We start from the raw sequence: 15,915 nt of genomic DNA, 5'->3' as shown, positions 1-15,915 counted from the left end.
GAATTGTGACATACTTTGCTACTTGGTGTGTTCGGCAAGTCGCGACCTGTTCACGCTCGTTACTTGGCCGGCGGCTGTCATGATTTTGACAAAAATAGATGTAGGTAAAGGTATCATTATTGCACAATTATTACAAATAATCAGTATCAAAACGAATAAATGAGAATACGTTAAGCTGCCTGGGAAAATATTAGTAAGATATTATTAAACATATAAATGGTGTCAATATCATCTTTGAAGTAGCTATGTATTATGTTATTATTGAAATAAGGTCACCAAATTTAAGTACGTTGTATAGATTAGATACCTAGGTAGACTTTGGTTTGTAGGTGGGTAAAGTCCGCCTTATTGAGCTCTTAACGCGACGAATTGGCAAGCGACAGAGCGTGGTAACGCCACCACAAACGTGAAATTCCTATGAAATATGACGTTATATGAAATAGTGGCGCTATAGTGTTAGCAGATTAACTCTTACTATAATCTTATATCTTTAAACGAGCAATTCTTGTATATATGTATATTAATATACTTCGGGGATCTCGCAAACAGCCCTAACGATTTCGACGAAATTTGATATATAGGCTTTCGGGGGCGAAATATCTATCTAGCCAGGTCTTACTCTGGGAAAACGCGCATTTTTGAGTTTTTATATAATTTCCGAGAAAATCACGGTTTTCCAGATATTAGGGATTTAAGAGTCACAAGAACCTACCCGGTGTAATTACAATAGTTACGCTCTCATTTTAAACCGACATGCTGAAGTACCTAACATGAAAATTGGCATGAACAACAAATATTAAGTAAAGAATATCTTAGTCTGTTACTAGTTTTTGTTTTTAGAAAAAGTAATAAAAAAACAGTGCGAGGAGATAGGAATTTGGTATATAAAACTTCGATTGTATGGAGGCGAATTTTCGAAACTCTTGCTCTTAAATAAGATTAATAGGCTACTCTGTTTCAGCATAAGTAGCATAACATTGAACAGCATAATTGTGCAAGGTTGCCTAAGTTCGTTAATATAATTACTAGGTCTATATACGAAGTAAAATCGCGTGTGAGAATTAAACTAACTACCATGCGTATTGCAAGTTGCACAACTTCGTTCCTTGTGTGCTCTATTGATTTCGGACCTGTTAATTTTTAAGGTCATGCGATGAATACCTATGATTTGACCTGACTAACTGGCGATCATTTAGTATTTTTAACATTTCCGTTTTAATTGTAAACCGTATAATATGTAATGTCTTTGGTGTAAACAAAATACGGTCAAGAATATTGCCCATCAAGAATTCTATACAATAATTGCATTCAAGATTTTGGTTATTGCTCATGTATAAACACTTTGATTCAATTCTTGAATTCAATTATTGCACGGCAAAACTTGAATACAATTATTGCCGATTCTTGTACAAGAATCTTGTATCGTGTAAATGGGCCTTAAACGGTTTTATAATTGACTGGAAAAGACCCCAGTGATCTCAATCCGTGGGCCAAACAAATCGTTCATGACCAATTTTTATCTCAAATCGATAGGTAGATGTGCCACGATCGGCGTATCGGATTGTCTCGTTTCGGTTAATTTTATTTCGATGGCTAGTAAAATTCATGTCAATACAATGTCGTACCGTGAAGTCAGTAGCGGTTGATCTACATAAAAAATGCAGCATAAATCACGGTTCAACTTCCCAGGCGATTACTCACGCTCGTGAGCCTTTTGCAGGTGAAAAGAATCGGTTTGTTTCGATATAAAACAGAAAACTTTACGGTGTCTCAGATCTTATCTAACTGATCGTTTCATTTATACAAGTAAAAAAAACGATGGTGTGCGATTGGCTTTTTCACAAGTTGTAATCCAATTTTCAAATTTCTAGCAATTCTCAACAATCTAGACTAGAATCTAACTTTTCAATTGGAAGTAGGCAATATTAATAAAACAGAAAATTTTATAATAATAACTTATCATTGCAAGATCTCTTTTTTTAATTTCTGCAGAATTATAAAATATCAAAAAAGCACTTGTAAACCTTGAACATGTTGACGGCTGCCAGCTACAAATGAATCCCATTTTTTCACGACGGCGACTTCTATCTTTCGGTGTTCCAACTTGGTTGGCTTTAGATCAATGCATAAATTGGTTAATTGTTTATTATTATTATATAATGTAGTCAAATGCCTATTTAATGTTTACTATTGAACCAATAATAAAATAGGACTAAATACAATACAACTTATACAAGTCAATTAAGTAGCTAAAAAATAAATTAAGTCAGAAGTATTAAATCTTCAAGTATCAACATTTTTCCGTCAGTGTGTAGCAGTGTTTATAGCAAGTGCGTATTTACGAATTTTAATGAATGAATTAAATTCTAAACCATTTTAAGCAGGTAAAACTCTCTCCATCAAGTAAAACAGATTTTCATTTAGCACTTAGGATACTGAATTGAAGCAAATTACGACAAGCAACAACAACAACAAATCTTTTGCTTAGATTGGTTAGGTTAGTTTCTTTTAAATAATTCACTTAATCTGTTGGTTAAATAATAACGACGTAAGTGTAAGTTACTTATACAAAATAATTTAGTTTAAATGCTTTAGTCTAATTATCGTATCGATTGTCGAATCAAAAAACAAATCTTGAAGGTTTTGTTGACACTCAAAAACACCGACACCGGCTAACTTTAGTTATAAGATCAATAAAATTCATTCTGCTTTAATTCCAACCAAATGCATATAAAAAAGAAAACACCAAACAATTTGACATTAAGTAAGTACATCAAATATATCAATTGTAGGTTATCATAAAAACAAAATCACCAACTTACCCATCATTTTGAGAATTATTGAAACTGTCACAAACAATGTTCTCGTTCTTATAATAAATAATGAACACTGCACTTTCTAGTCTCTATTAACAATAGTATAACTGTTTTTTGTGAAACTTAATTAATGTGGTTTGTTACAGAACTTAGAGAAGACGCGAGCGTGAAACAGCTGAGATATAGAAAATGGTGACACGCGCTCTCCGCTCGAGCGCTAAGCACAGACTGACGGACGGAATGGAACGAACGTATGTAGACGTTTCATTCCATTTGCATTCGTTCTTTTCTTTTTGCCTGGCGGCTGCCGGAATCGCATTGGCACCCTAAACGCAAGGGATTTTTATATGTATAGCCGGCTAAGGAGGGGTAGTTTTGAAAAAAATGTTTGTTTGTGAATGGTGAAAGAACTTCGTGCCTAATTGTGTGGTTAATCCTTTTAAACTTCTTAAGAAATAAACAATAATAGGAGGCAACTTTGATTTAGGTATGCTTTTATTTGTAAATGTACTTTATGTAAAATTTAATTAGGTAGGCCGTAGGTTTAGAACTAAACAAACCATAATTGTTTTTTGTATGTTTATTAGGTCAGTGACAATAAAGTTTTACCTAAGTACCTACTTACCATATAAGGATCCTAAAAAATTGGTTCCTATCTGAACCATCATTAGGGACGGATGTGATTCATAGAATCAAACAAATTGGCTGCAATTTTGTAAAGGTACGGTTAGGTAGGTCATTTATACAGGGTGGTTTAATTATTAGGTGGGTAATAGCTACTAGGAGGGACATTCTCTGAGAATATGTCTGCGGGTGCGACTAATTGCCACGACTCTTTTCATACATTTTGTATGAAAATATATCCTGAGTAACGGCAATTAGACCGTAGACATATTTTTTGAGAATGACCGACTACCTAATACAACTTAATATTAGGCTAACTTCTGCCCGTGACTTCGTCTGCGTGTGGGAAGATAATGATTATAATAACAACTTTCTCAGGCATCTAACTATCACTAACTAACCAAATTTCATCTTAATTATCCCTTCAGCGGTTTAAGTGTGAAGAGGTAACAGACAGGCAGACCTACAGTTAAGTACTTTCTCATTTACTTAGGTATATTATGTAGTATTATACAGAGTAGGGACGCCTAATGGAAAACCGAGCGAGAGTGGAGGTGGAGGTCTCCGTTTCAGCTTGGGCAAAATAAATACATAGGTATACTTTCGTAAAAGTATACCTCCTACTACTCCTAGATTAAAACTGTCACTAAATAGGTAATTTTATAGGTATGAATGTAACTATTTTATCTGAGTTATGGCATGACCATCTAGGCGCCTAGGTAGGCGAGGCGAGTCCCGAGCGGTATACGAAATTTAAACATCTGATCTCGATTTGACATTAGCCACAGTATGTATTCGCTCGTAAGTACGGTCAAAAATTTAATTTCAGTACCATTTCGTTCGTACCTTGTCACAGTGACAATAGTATGAGGTACCTAGCGACTTTCGTATTGATTGTCAGGTCACTGTGACAAGGTACGAAAAGGGTACGGAAATTAAACTCTTTGACCGTATTTATGAATTGGTGCAAGCGAGATGCACTGCGAGTTTCTATATCAAAGCAAGTTTTAAAGATAAGTTTAAATTTCTAATGCCACAAGCATACACGTGGGCCGCCTAGCACGATCACCTTCGGACTCAGGTAATGCCAGATGTGCAACCTGCAATTGGTAGGTACCTTTAATACACCGATCTAGGAACAAAACGTAGAAAGTTTTTGTGTTATTGTATTTAAAAAGGAAACATTTGTTCTAAATCGTCAATTTGCTGCACCAATGTTTGACAATGATTGACATGTGTTTGACATGTGTTTGGGTCCTTTATCCTTGCCAGGTGTGCTTACTTTCATGGTAATATTTTCTATGGTTATTGCACGGCTATTTCCTTTTTAGGTTTTTACTTAATACTTTTTGGGCGTTCTAAAAACAAAGGCAGGTATTAAATTATTGTGTTTTAATGATTGTATTTTCAGTTGTATTTACCCATTTACCTAATTGTAAAACTCCAATATGTAACGGCATTATTTTCAGTTTCAGTTTGGAATTAAAACCTTGCCGTGGGATGAGATAACACACATTTGAAATTTCTATGAGAACTCTTTAAGTAGGTGCCTATATCTGATGGCTCCTTTACACGATGGGCCAGCGCCGGCCACTCCAAGGGACGCTTTTATGTGTTAGAGGGAGCAAGTGATATTGCTATCTCATTCTACCGCATGGCTGCGTCCCTTGGAGTGAACGGCGCTGGCCCATCGTGTAGCGGAGCCATGAGATCTCACGATGAGTTAGTTATTATAGTAGAATGTATTAATATTTTCCATGGTTAGGTTATTACCTATAGGTAAACTAAATTAGTAAAGCTTATTTACATAAAATATTTTCACATATATAGGTAAGTAAAGTACCTGATTATTTGGTAACTTCTGCCTGTACTGGAGATGTACAGCCGACTGTATTCACTTATAATAACGTCTCGTGAAAAATCTGCAGAATATTAATTCGCACCGTTTGCTACTTCATAGAAAACTAGGTACCTACATATGAAGTTTTCATCATCTATCAATTACTTATTATTTGCCCTTTCTACATTTGATAATGAGAAGTTCGTTGAACTATGACAGCTGGTCAGCCTCACCATTTAAAAAAAGTCCTAAGTCTCAGTGTATTGTTATACTGAAACTACATTTTTCAAAGGCACGAGACACACAGTCCGTCACCGGAGCGCGCTAATGATATTTTACGCCTTATTGGCACGATCACAGCAGCCGACGCCGAGGATTACCGTGCCGCTCCCACACATGACTATGTTCGTATTTCGGCTTTCGTATTAGGTGTTAACTTATATTAATTAATTTATTTTAAAATCATGCAACGGAAAAAAATTCATTTGGCATGAATTGGCTCTGGGAATAAATAGGTATAGGTATATACGTAGCTTTTAATATGTATGTTTTCTGCCAACCCGCCCTGCGTGAAAATGGAAGCTAAGATTTTCCAAAACGCGTCAGGCATATAGTCTGTTTAAGCTAACTCTACATCGACTTTGACGTGACACAAAACTAAATGTAATAGCACTGCAATAATAGACGTCATATTTATTTTCATAGAAAAACGTTTCTGGTCATTTTAAAGTTTGTGCAGAGATAACTAGGTCCAACTCTAGTGACTAAAAATAAGAAAACCTCGCCTCAAATTATTACCGTTTATTAACGCATTTATTATACATACATATTACATACGCCTATTTCCCGGAGGGGTAGGCAGATACCACGGATTTCCACTTGCTACGATCCTGACATAGTTACCTCTTTCGCTTCCTTCACTTTCATAACATTCCTCATACACGCTCGCCGGTTTAGGGTGTTCTTGACCTGGCCTTTCTTCAGGATTTCCCCAATCTGATCAGAGAAAGTCCGCCGAGGTCTACCCCTTCCAACTTATTATAGCGCATCTTTCTGTGTTTGTTTATCTTTCCACACAATACCTAGGCCGAATCATGTTTGATTTGATATTATTAATGTGGTACCTTATATGTATCTAATAATTAACCCCACAATTTAATAAACTTTAAAGTTTGTAATTTTGTACCATGCCATGTGCGGGCCCGGCACAGCTCGGCAGGTGTCCGCCAGGGGGTCCGATAATTTGGCCAATATTTATCGCAGGACGGCGTCTGCACAAATCGTGCATCATTAGTATCATTATGGCGTCATTTGGCGCGGCGGCGCGCGTAATGCATGCACGGCCCATCACTATTTCATCATAGGCACTTTTTTAATATTCATATTTGGACAGGCGAAGGCAAATTATTTAGCAGCCATTCTTCAAGTTGTTGCGGTTTGAGGAAAGGGACGTCCGTTGTGATTTTTGCTTCTTAGACAATATTGGCAGCATGAGGTACCTAGTCCTCGTTATACTGGAACTCACATCATTACTATAAGGACCCTAGGAAGTATTTATTTAAATTAAGGTATTATCTTCCTAAATACGTACATTTATTTAGAGAGTCTGTTCGGAAAGAGAAGGGTCGTGGAATGTAAACTACTTTTCTCTCTTCGCACATTCTCTGTAAAACAGTTCTAATATTTGGACGTTTACAACGTTTAGGTACGTAAGTTTATAATGTACAGCCTAAACCGCACTTAATTTAACGTGTAAAAATTATATTATAATATTGCGGTAGTCCCCATATCAATTATAGCTAGGAACTAAAACTTTAAACATATTCTTCAAATGTGATAGTGCTGAGAAAGGATTTGGAGTACGAGTCGCAGCCAAAGCCTTGCTAGTGTACCTATATGTAAGTACATAGGTACATACCTAGGTACATACTCAAAAGTCAAAACCGAGAGCCTCATTGCAGGCCCTCGACGCCCCAAATACGAGGTTCGCAACACAGGTAACTTAATGGCAAGCCAACACTCCACGTTAACGACTCCAACATATGGCGCCCACGGCTGGCGCGTTATCAGAAATTTGTTAATCTACTCAAAACAGCCAGTCATCCCGGCTGTTCCGTATTACTGTTATTTGAGGGTACGAGTATCATTACTATGATTAAGTTGTTGGCGTGAACCTGGGTTTTATGTACGGTCAAGGAATTTAATTTCAGTACAATTTCGTACCTTGATATTATGAGGTCCCTAGCGACTTTCATATTGATTGTCACTATGACACAAGGTACGAAATGGTACAGAAATTAAATTGTTTCACTGTACATATTTACGGCGATATGCATACTCGTATTTATAGCGTTTGACGACTTCGTGTTAATTTGTAAAAGGTTAGATATAATTTAGAGATGAATATTTATGTCTATACGCTATACGGGAAGAAACCAATGTTATTGGTGTTAAGTATCAAAAAAACGTTAACTATAATCTTAAAATTACCCATAATAAAATGCATACAATAAATCATGGATGTTTCTTGCAGAAGGCGGGCTGGAATCATAGTTGTATATGTACTTGCTAATACGAGCTAGGCATAAATACCCTGCTCCATTTACTTTTAATTTAGTATAATAACAAGTAAAATATTACGTTTCAAACTTTTTAGTCTTTAGTCTTAATCTTAATTTTAGTTTCTTAGTAATCGTAGTCTTAATCTATTGTTTCTAGTTGTTAAAAATCATTAAATATAAACATTCTCCTTCCTCAATTCTATCCTACCATACCTTTTAATTATTTATGTCATTCAACATAATATATTTTCGCAAAGCACTGTTAGAATTAGCCGTAGCGCACACACGCTTTTACAACGATTAAAAGATTACGTCTGACTTTGATAAATCGCGCTCTAGAAAAGTCACCATTACCACATCTCGCCGATATTATTTTACGCCGTGTGTGCAGCAACGTTCTCGTAACAATATGTTTTTCCAAATAAACATTACAGCGCGAGTTTGTCTTCCGTTATTTGAAAAGTGACGAGCGGCGCGCTTCATGCAGTTTCAGCTGCGTAACATAGTAGGTATAATTTCATTAAATAAACGGTTCAAAGTGTTCACTGGCTGATTAAATTGTATGTAGGTACATTTTGAGTTACTACTTTTTTCCCTCGGGGAAAAATAGCCACTTGTCGTTGATTAGTACAAATGTATCATATTATCCTACTCAATATTTATCCGTTCCGATCCACATCTGATATTCCATGCAGTTTTTTCTATCCGATAACATTTCCGTGTTTCCGATTCCAATTTAGCAAATTTATATGTAGCTCGCGGGTTTCCGACATGGGAGTCGAAGCCTAAGCCATCAGTTCTGGCCTATAGATAAGACAATGCTGAAATTATGCGGCGAATCGGCAGATGTTTTTAAGGGCGGTCAATATTTAAAGAGGCTGGAAGCGGCTAGCCACGGCTTTAGCCACTCCGGCGCATAATTTGGACAAATCGATTTAGATCGGGCGGCGCTTTTGTCCGATGATTTAGTAGCACCGACAAATTGGACTCATCGGTGATCGATATACGTAGGGTTACCAAATGTTACTACACGGATATGATGGTCGCATTTGTCTACGCGACAGCGTGATAAAACGGTGTCCGTCTCTTTCTATCCCGCAGAGTTAAAAAGTGACAGTTGTTTTATCACGTGGATAAATGTGGATAAGGATAAAGCGATCCATAATAGGCTTGCAGATGCAGATTTACGAAAATTGATGATTAAATACACTTTACATTAACAATATAGAATCCCAATTATTATGAGAAAACCCCAGCAATAAATAATGGCAAAAGTGTTTAGGTGCAAACTGCAAACTTAATACATAGTACGTACAAAACTTTGTATTAAATGTAGGTATGTACATACTTACTCGTAAGTATGTTCACTCGTTGCTCGTACCAAAGTTAGTAACACTGGGACAAAGCCACGCAGTTACCTAGAGATGGTTGGAAAATGACTTTTCACCACACCAGCTCGGAAAGGCTTACTTTGCACTTCAAAAACTGATAGCAAAGTTGCATTTTATTCACATGTGAGGCAAAGTAATCAAATGCAAATTTTGTGTTGTTTTCTTATGTTGGCTGGTAGAATTGACTTTTAAATGATGATTTTGGATGATAAATATTTAATAACATTCATTTGTATTTGATTTGGTTAGATTTTGTTTGATATTTTACATTTAATATTTGCTTCGGGTTGGTGTGGTGAAAAAATTTGTGTTTCACTCGGGGGCAAATTTTGTTTAACCCTCGTGCTTTGAAACCCTCGCAACGCTCAAGATTCCATTTTTCGAACCACTCGCTACGTTCGTGGTTCAATTTTGGGATCTTTCGCTTGCTCGGGTATCAATATTAGCACGAGCGGTTAAACAATAACTTTGCCCCCTTGTAAAACAAATAACTATTAGTAGGTTGTTAGTTTTAAAAGTACAAAATAACGAAATTGTATTATTGTATCACTTAATTAAGGGTATGACGATAGAGTTAGACCAAGAAAAGTTTGCAACGATTTTGATAGCACACGCAATGCAAGTGTTATATAGACGTCATAATTTCATAGAAGTTTGACGTTCAAAATAACACTTACTCAGCGTATGCTATTAAAATCGTTGGAGTCTTTTTTTGATCAGACACTCTAGGTATGGCCAAAGATATCGTTTACTGATTTAGTAATTTGAACATCCTATTCACTCAAAAACTCTTTAATAAAGGTATCGTAATATCCTAAGATTCCTTCCTGATTTCTGGTAACCCTGGATACAGGTCCCCACGTAATCTGGATACAAGCGGTCAGCAATTACAAGGAGTTGAAAGTAAACTGCCAGCAATTTCGTTCAGTTATCCGCCCGTCATTACATGAAGTTTTCCAAAATATTCGTAAAGTTCAATGTTACTTTTAGTCACGTGGATAGGTATATACTTAAGTACGAATAAATAGCCTAAGTAATTAAAATCGTCTTCGTTAGCTGTGGTTGATAGTCTAGATAAGGTACTGTAGGCCAAGCACATGATTGGCGCGACAGTATCTCGCTCTCGCCGCGAGATAGACTACCCGTTTTTTCTAACTGTATTAATTAAAGAGGGACGGGTAGTCTATCTCGCAGCGAGATACTGTTGCGCCAATCATGTACTAGCCCGGCTGGTGCTCGACGTGGTCCCAGTTCATGTCATCTTGAAACTTAAGTCATTGTCCATAGACGTGACAGCAAGGTGTCATCTAATGGGCATTAGCATGTCGAGCACTAGTACGTTTACCTTAAGACATTATTGTTTAACCCTTTAGGCGTTAGACGGTGGACGTTTTTGTCGAACTAAGGGTTAAAGGGTTAAAAGGGTATCAATTGATTCCCATTAAGCGCCATGGCGTTAAATGTGATAGATCGAGGCGTGTTCTGATTGCAATAACAGGTTATGAATTTGATCTAGATTTGTTATGGATATTCTTTCAGTGTCAAACGTGACGTTTCTGGTTTATATCTCTAGCCAAATCTTTAACTGACCTTCACCAAGGCAAAATATTCTTAAATACAAAGGCCGGTGCTCCAATGTGTAACACTTCGCGTATTTACGTAATTAGATAATGCACAAGTCACCCGTTAATTACGTCTTCACGCTGCAATAGTTCGCCGTATCTGTTTGGGGTGTGATTCATTACACTCGAGATGAGTCACGATTACACCAGGTTATGCTAGAGTGAGTGACCGGCCTTGTAAACATTAGTGAAAACTGTGCTACTCGCGCAGGCGCGTCATCGCGTATTTCCACCATCGGATACTTATGAAGTCTGTGTGATAGAATTGTCGGAATAGTAACTCAGGCGAGAGACGAGTGGTTATCCTCGTGTATATATATTTCCAATTCGGATATCGTGGGTTCGGAATATTATTTGAACTTAAATAAATATAATAGGGACAATCAACAAATCGACATAGTCCTAATATAGTAACTAATCTCAATAAGGCCTACGTGGGTAGGTACTATTAGATTGACGATTTAAGTGAACAAACTAGATAGAAAATATTATGAAGATTTTTTTTTTGGTTGGAATGTCAGTACGAGTAAGTGTTTATAGAACACTTTATAGAACCAGAGGGCCTAAAATACGAAAATCGAAATTTCGTTAGAAGTATGCCTCTCTATCGCTCTTGCCTGTTCGAGCGACCGAGAGACAGATAAAGAAATTTCGAGTACATAGTTCATCAAGTTTCCACAGCAAATTCCAGAGCCTGTGCTAATCGTTAAGAAGCGACTCGTTCTGTATTTCTATCATTAGGCTGTGAACAACTACACCATAGCAAATCATGAATTGATTGCTAAATGCGATGTGGGTGGTTTATAGTTTTCAAGCTTATTGCTTTCATTACGTAACTTTACTATACACTATTCGCTACGCTATGACGTTAGAACTATGTACAAACCTATTTATTTAGTCTGGCCAGCCATCCGTGTCAGCAGAAATAGTACACTCAGTCACATAAATTTATTTACACTTTAGATTTAGCAAGGAATAAAGTGTGATACCGGCTGTATGTACTTACGTAGTGTTCTAGTGCAGCGGTTCTTAACCTTTTTCAATCCACGGACCCCTAGGAAATAAAGCACAAGTCCAAGGACCCCTTAATAAAAAAAATCAGCAATATACTTCAGACCGGTGAGAATAGGTGAGACTGCGGCGGACCCCCGTACATATACTCGCGGACCACCAGGCCGCGTAGCCAAGATGCCAATCGCTAACGCTCCGTAGCGATCGAAACGCAACTGTCACTGTCACTAATGAAGAAGAGTGATAGAGATACATAATGCTTTTCGTTGTCGAAGCGATAGCGATTGTAACCTTGGCTAGGGGGCCAGGGGTCCGCGGACCACAGGTTAAAAGAAACACTCTTCTAGTGTATTAGTTTTGATGGCGAGTAAAGTAACATTGTCAGAACTTCGAAGGTTGGGCTTATTTCTATCTGAGGCTGAATATATCGAACCTACCTAATATGCTTAAATTTTCCGTCTTGGTAAAAAAACTGCGTTTAAGTTGTGACAAAATATGAAAAGCAATTGGGGTTACGCGACTCACGGCATTGACCGGATGGCGGGGTGGTGCGTGACCTCTCGGTTATTTATCGTTCGAATGTGCTTTATTCCAGGTAATAACCAGGCAATGGGGGACATTACCCTATGATTGACGATCACGATCACGGCCGAAAGGGGTGAATTTGGACATTTGTCGCGGCTGTGGGCTAACTAGTGTCAGAGATGCGAAAAATACTTTATAAAAAGTATTTAAATACAAAATACAAATACTTCCTTGATAATACTATTTCAAATGCAAAATACAAAATAGTTTTTGAATTTGTATTTAAATACAAAATACGAAATATGTAGGTATTTTCAAAATTTTTCAATACTCTGAGTAGTGAATACCTAGTCTGAATTAAAAAGTATTACTCGAAATTTCCGAGTTGAAAAGACTTAGACTCTTTATTCTTTGAAATCAATCCTCTATCTAAAGTGCAAATTTCTAGTTGTTTGCTCATATTAACCGGTAGGATGTAGGTATGGATGATGGTTTTTAACGGCCAACTTTTAAAGCATTAATTTGTAATGTTTTACAGCTAGTATAATGCCTTTCGTTAGTGTGATGAAAACGTCTCGTTTGTGTTTCACCAGGGCAGAAAAGTTTGTTCTCCTCTAGTGCCTTGAAACCCTCGCAACACTCAATATTCCACTTTTTTAACCACTCGCTACGCTTGTGGTCATGTGCGACGTTACTATACTAAACAGATTCAACAGTTCCATGTTAAAAGAATGAGAGAGTTGCCAGGATTGTAACATGAGAAGAGATTGTAACTCCTACCTACTATAAAGTATTTTGTATTTTGAAAATAGAAAATAGGTCCCAAAAACTATTTCAAATAAAATACAAAATAGTTTTCTTCAAAAGGTATTTAAATACAAAATACAAAATAGGTATTTTGCATTTTGTATTTGCATTTTAAATACAAGTATTTCAAATAAGTCACATCTCTGACTAGTGTTATGCTTATGTTGTAACTTGTGAAGTTGTGACAGACTGATTTTAAGGGGATCGCATTTCTTGAGAGAAAATTTACTACTCATAAAGATCTAGGGAAATGTTCTTAGGAGACACGAAAACGATAAAAAAATTAGAGAGGCTTTGCAATAGTTGCAATTAATAAAGGGCCAGGAACGAAGTTCATTCAAAGTATCATCAAAGTGAAAGTAGTTTTATGGCTGAGATTGAAAGCATATACGCTCTCTTGTAACTGAAAACAATATACTTAATTAGGATTTTCTTTTGCTTACAGTTTCCAAAGTGTGCGTTATCGTAATGATAATATTGTTGTTATGTTACATTCACGTAAGATCGCTGTTTCGTAGCGAGTGTTCTTTTTGCCAAATTAATCTTTAAAGGGGAGTTCGATAAATAATAACCCGAGGGTATCGCCAAAGTGCAACGTTCCCGACACGCAAGCGGTCAAAATCCTGGCCGCGTATTCCCCTACAGATTGCAAGTGAAGATGAGTCGAGCTTCCAAGAATTGGCCAGGGCATCATGACCTTGAGCGCCATAATAAGTATGCCTAATCAAAGAGTGTGATCTTGAATGGTTCGTCTGAGCCTTCGACTAGCGCGTGCTCGGCAAGCGATTGCTAAGACACCCCTTGCATGATATCGTATCCTTCGGCGAAATAAAGCTGCAAAACACTGAGAATTCCACATATACATAGGACTTTTCAATATTGGGGGTAGGATATGAATATGAACGGTCATAACGTAGCCCTCGTTCTGTTTTCAACGAAAATTTGCATTCAAAATTGGAACGCGAATGGCACGAGCGCCCGCGGCGGCGCTACCGATTGCACATTGTATGAGCCGACGTTGATTTTTTTGCAATTTTCGTAATTTGGCGTAAACTTTATTTGAGACGATGATAATTTTGTATTGAAATGAAATGGGAGCTACACGCGATATTTAAATCAGCGGAAATAAACGTTTAAATGCCAATTGATATCGGAATCGGTAACGGTCCTAATCCTTATCCTTAGGGCTACAGGGGGAAGGCGTAAAACTTTTGATCGTTAATGTCAGTGCAATACTTGATAGGTAAGTATTGCCCATTAAACCTACCAGTAGATTCCAAGTCTCATCACACCACAGGGTAAACCAACGTACTTAGTAATTTCTAAGTACCCACTTTTTCTTCAAAACAGGGTGCCTATGAAAATACAAATTAATTATTCATGTCATATTGCACCAGCCTAAACAATTAACTATGCTACAGAAGTCTCAAAACAATACACAAGTCTATTTAAACAGCCGGGGCTTACTTAGCATGTGTTTTTAGAAATTTTGTTGAAAGATTTGCGTCAGCAGTGACAATGAATCGTTTGGCGTTGAAGCGTCGTCGCTCGGAGCGACACGACTTGACGATCTCGTTTGCGACGGCGTCGAACGCGACCTACCCTCCGGCTCGCTGATTGATTACTCTTCTCCCTTAACTTAAAACGACGTATTCTTATAAGAAAATTATAGGACTTATGCCCTTTCTAACTAGGTATTGTCGTTACACAGGTTGCAAGCGCAGTGTCGCTCGAAGCGACCAACGATGGGACGATTGATTGTGATGTTTTAAACTTCATTTTCTCGCCATTAGCAAATTGAGTTTGTGTTAATGTATGCTGAAGAACTGTCAGTAAATTGGGCCGTTCACATCAACCCCTAGGGCTTGCACACTTGCTTGATGTTTGCACAGCGTGTTTTCTTGAAAGACGCTTTTACTAATTTATGATAATAATATTTTTCCACAGCCTTTTTTCTACAGTTTTCACAATTTTTTTTTCAACTCAGTTTTTGTTTCAACTTTGCTGATCTTGATTGTGACACAAGACATTTCATAGGTAGGTTTTGTTTTTATAGAGCTCCATATCTTCGGTAGGCGTCTGGTGCCCATATCACACTATCTGATCAAAATGGCACCGCACGATTTTTCTCGCTAATGCCAAGTGCGCATAACAAGCCAATTTGTATCAATGGGTAGATCAGGAGTCGTCAACGGACTCAAAGCAACCGCCGCACCTGCTTAAGACTTATTCGCGTAGGATAACTCTACTTCATCTTAGACATATCTGATAGGGACCTTAAGTTGTTGATATAAGGTGTTACCAGTTCCAGACGAGGTTTACATAGGCTATTATGAACTGCAAGTCGTAATTTTTAGCCACAAACCGCGGAATGATAGGCGCGCGCGGTTAAGGCCGCTTAAGAGAACTATTTTTATGCCAGCCTCTGTGACGTTGCGTGATGGTGGAAGATAAATGCATCCTTGCATCGATAATTGTTCTACTGATCGATCGATTTTCATAAAATTGCCTAGGTAGTTAAATAAGTGAGTAAGAAAAAGTTTGTATAAACAAAAACGTGTTTTAAATTGTAGCATAACTATTATGTTGTTACTTGTTACGTTGATTATGGTCGTATCTTTATTAAATTAAACTGTTGATTATCTTTAAAGGTGTTAGGTTCGCCTTTCTATAAGTATTTTGCTGAAAAAAAAAACTTTACAAGCGTTGTATACATTA

The 15,915-nt window shown here is 37.2% G+C and overlaps 1 protein-coding gene across 2 annotated transcripts in view; it reads right to left on the bottom strand.

Annotated features, from left to right (window-relative positions):
* Positions 1–15,915, bottom strand: part of LOC134667452 (rhomboid-related protein 3) — a 156,889-nt gene that overhangs the window by 14,744 nt on the left and 126,230 nt on the right. Inside the window, exon 1 of one of the 2 annotated variants that reach the window (XM_063524868.1) lies at positions 2,823–3,306. The exons of the other annotated variant lie outside the window; for it this stretch is intronic. The gene's annotated coding sequence lies outside the window, so the exon portion shown is untranslated. Of the gene's footprint in view, positions 1–2,822; positions 3,307–15,915 lie in introns of those variants that run through there. 2 annotated transcript variants of the gene reach the window in all.

Source organism: Cydia fagiglandana, chromosome 9 (assembly GCF_963556715.1).
Source record: "Cydia fagiglandana chromosome 9, ilCydFagi1.1, whole genome shotgun sequence".
In the NCBI taxonomy this organism is placed as follows: domain Eukaryota; kingdom Metazoa; phylum Arthropoda; class Insecta; order Lepidoptera; family Tortricidae; genus Cydia; species Cydia fagiglandana.
The sequence above is the reverse complement of the archived record's forward strand: the minus strand, read 5'-3'. Positions and strand labels throughout refer to the sequence as shown.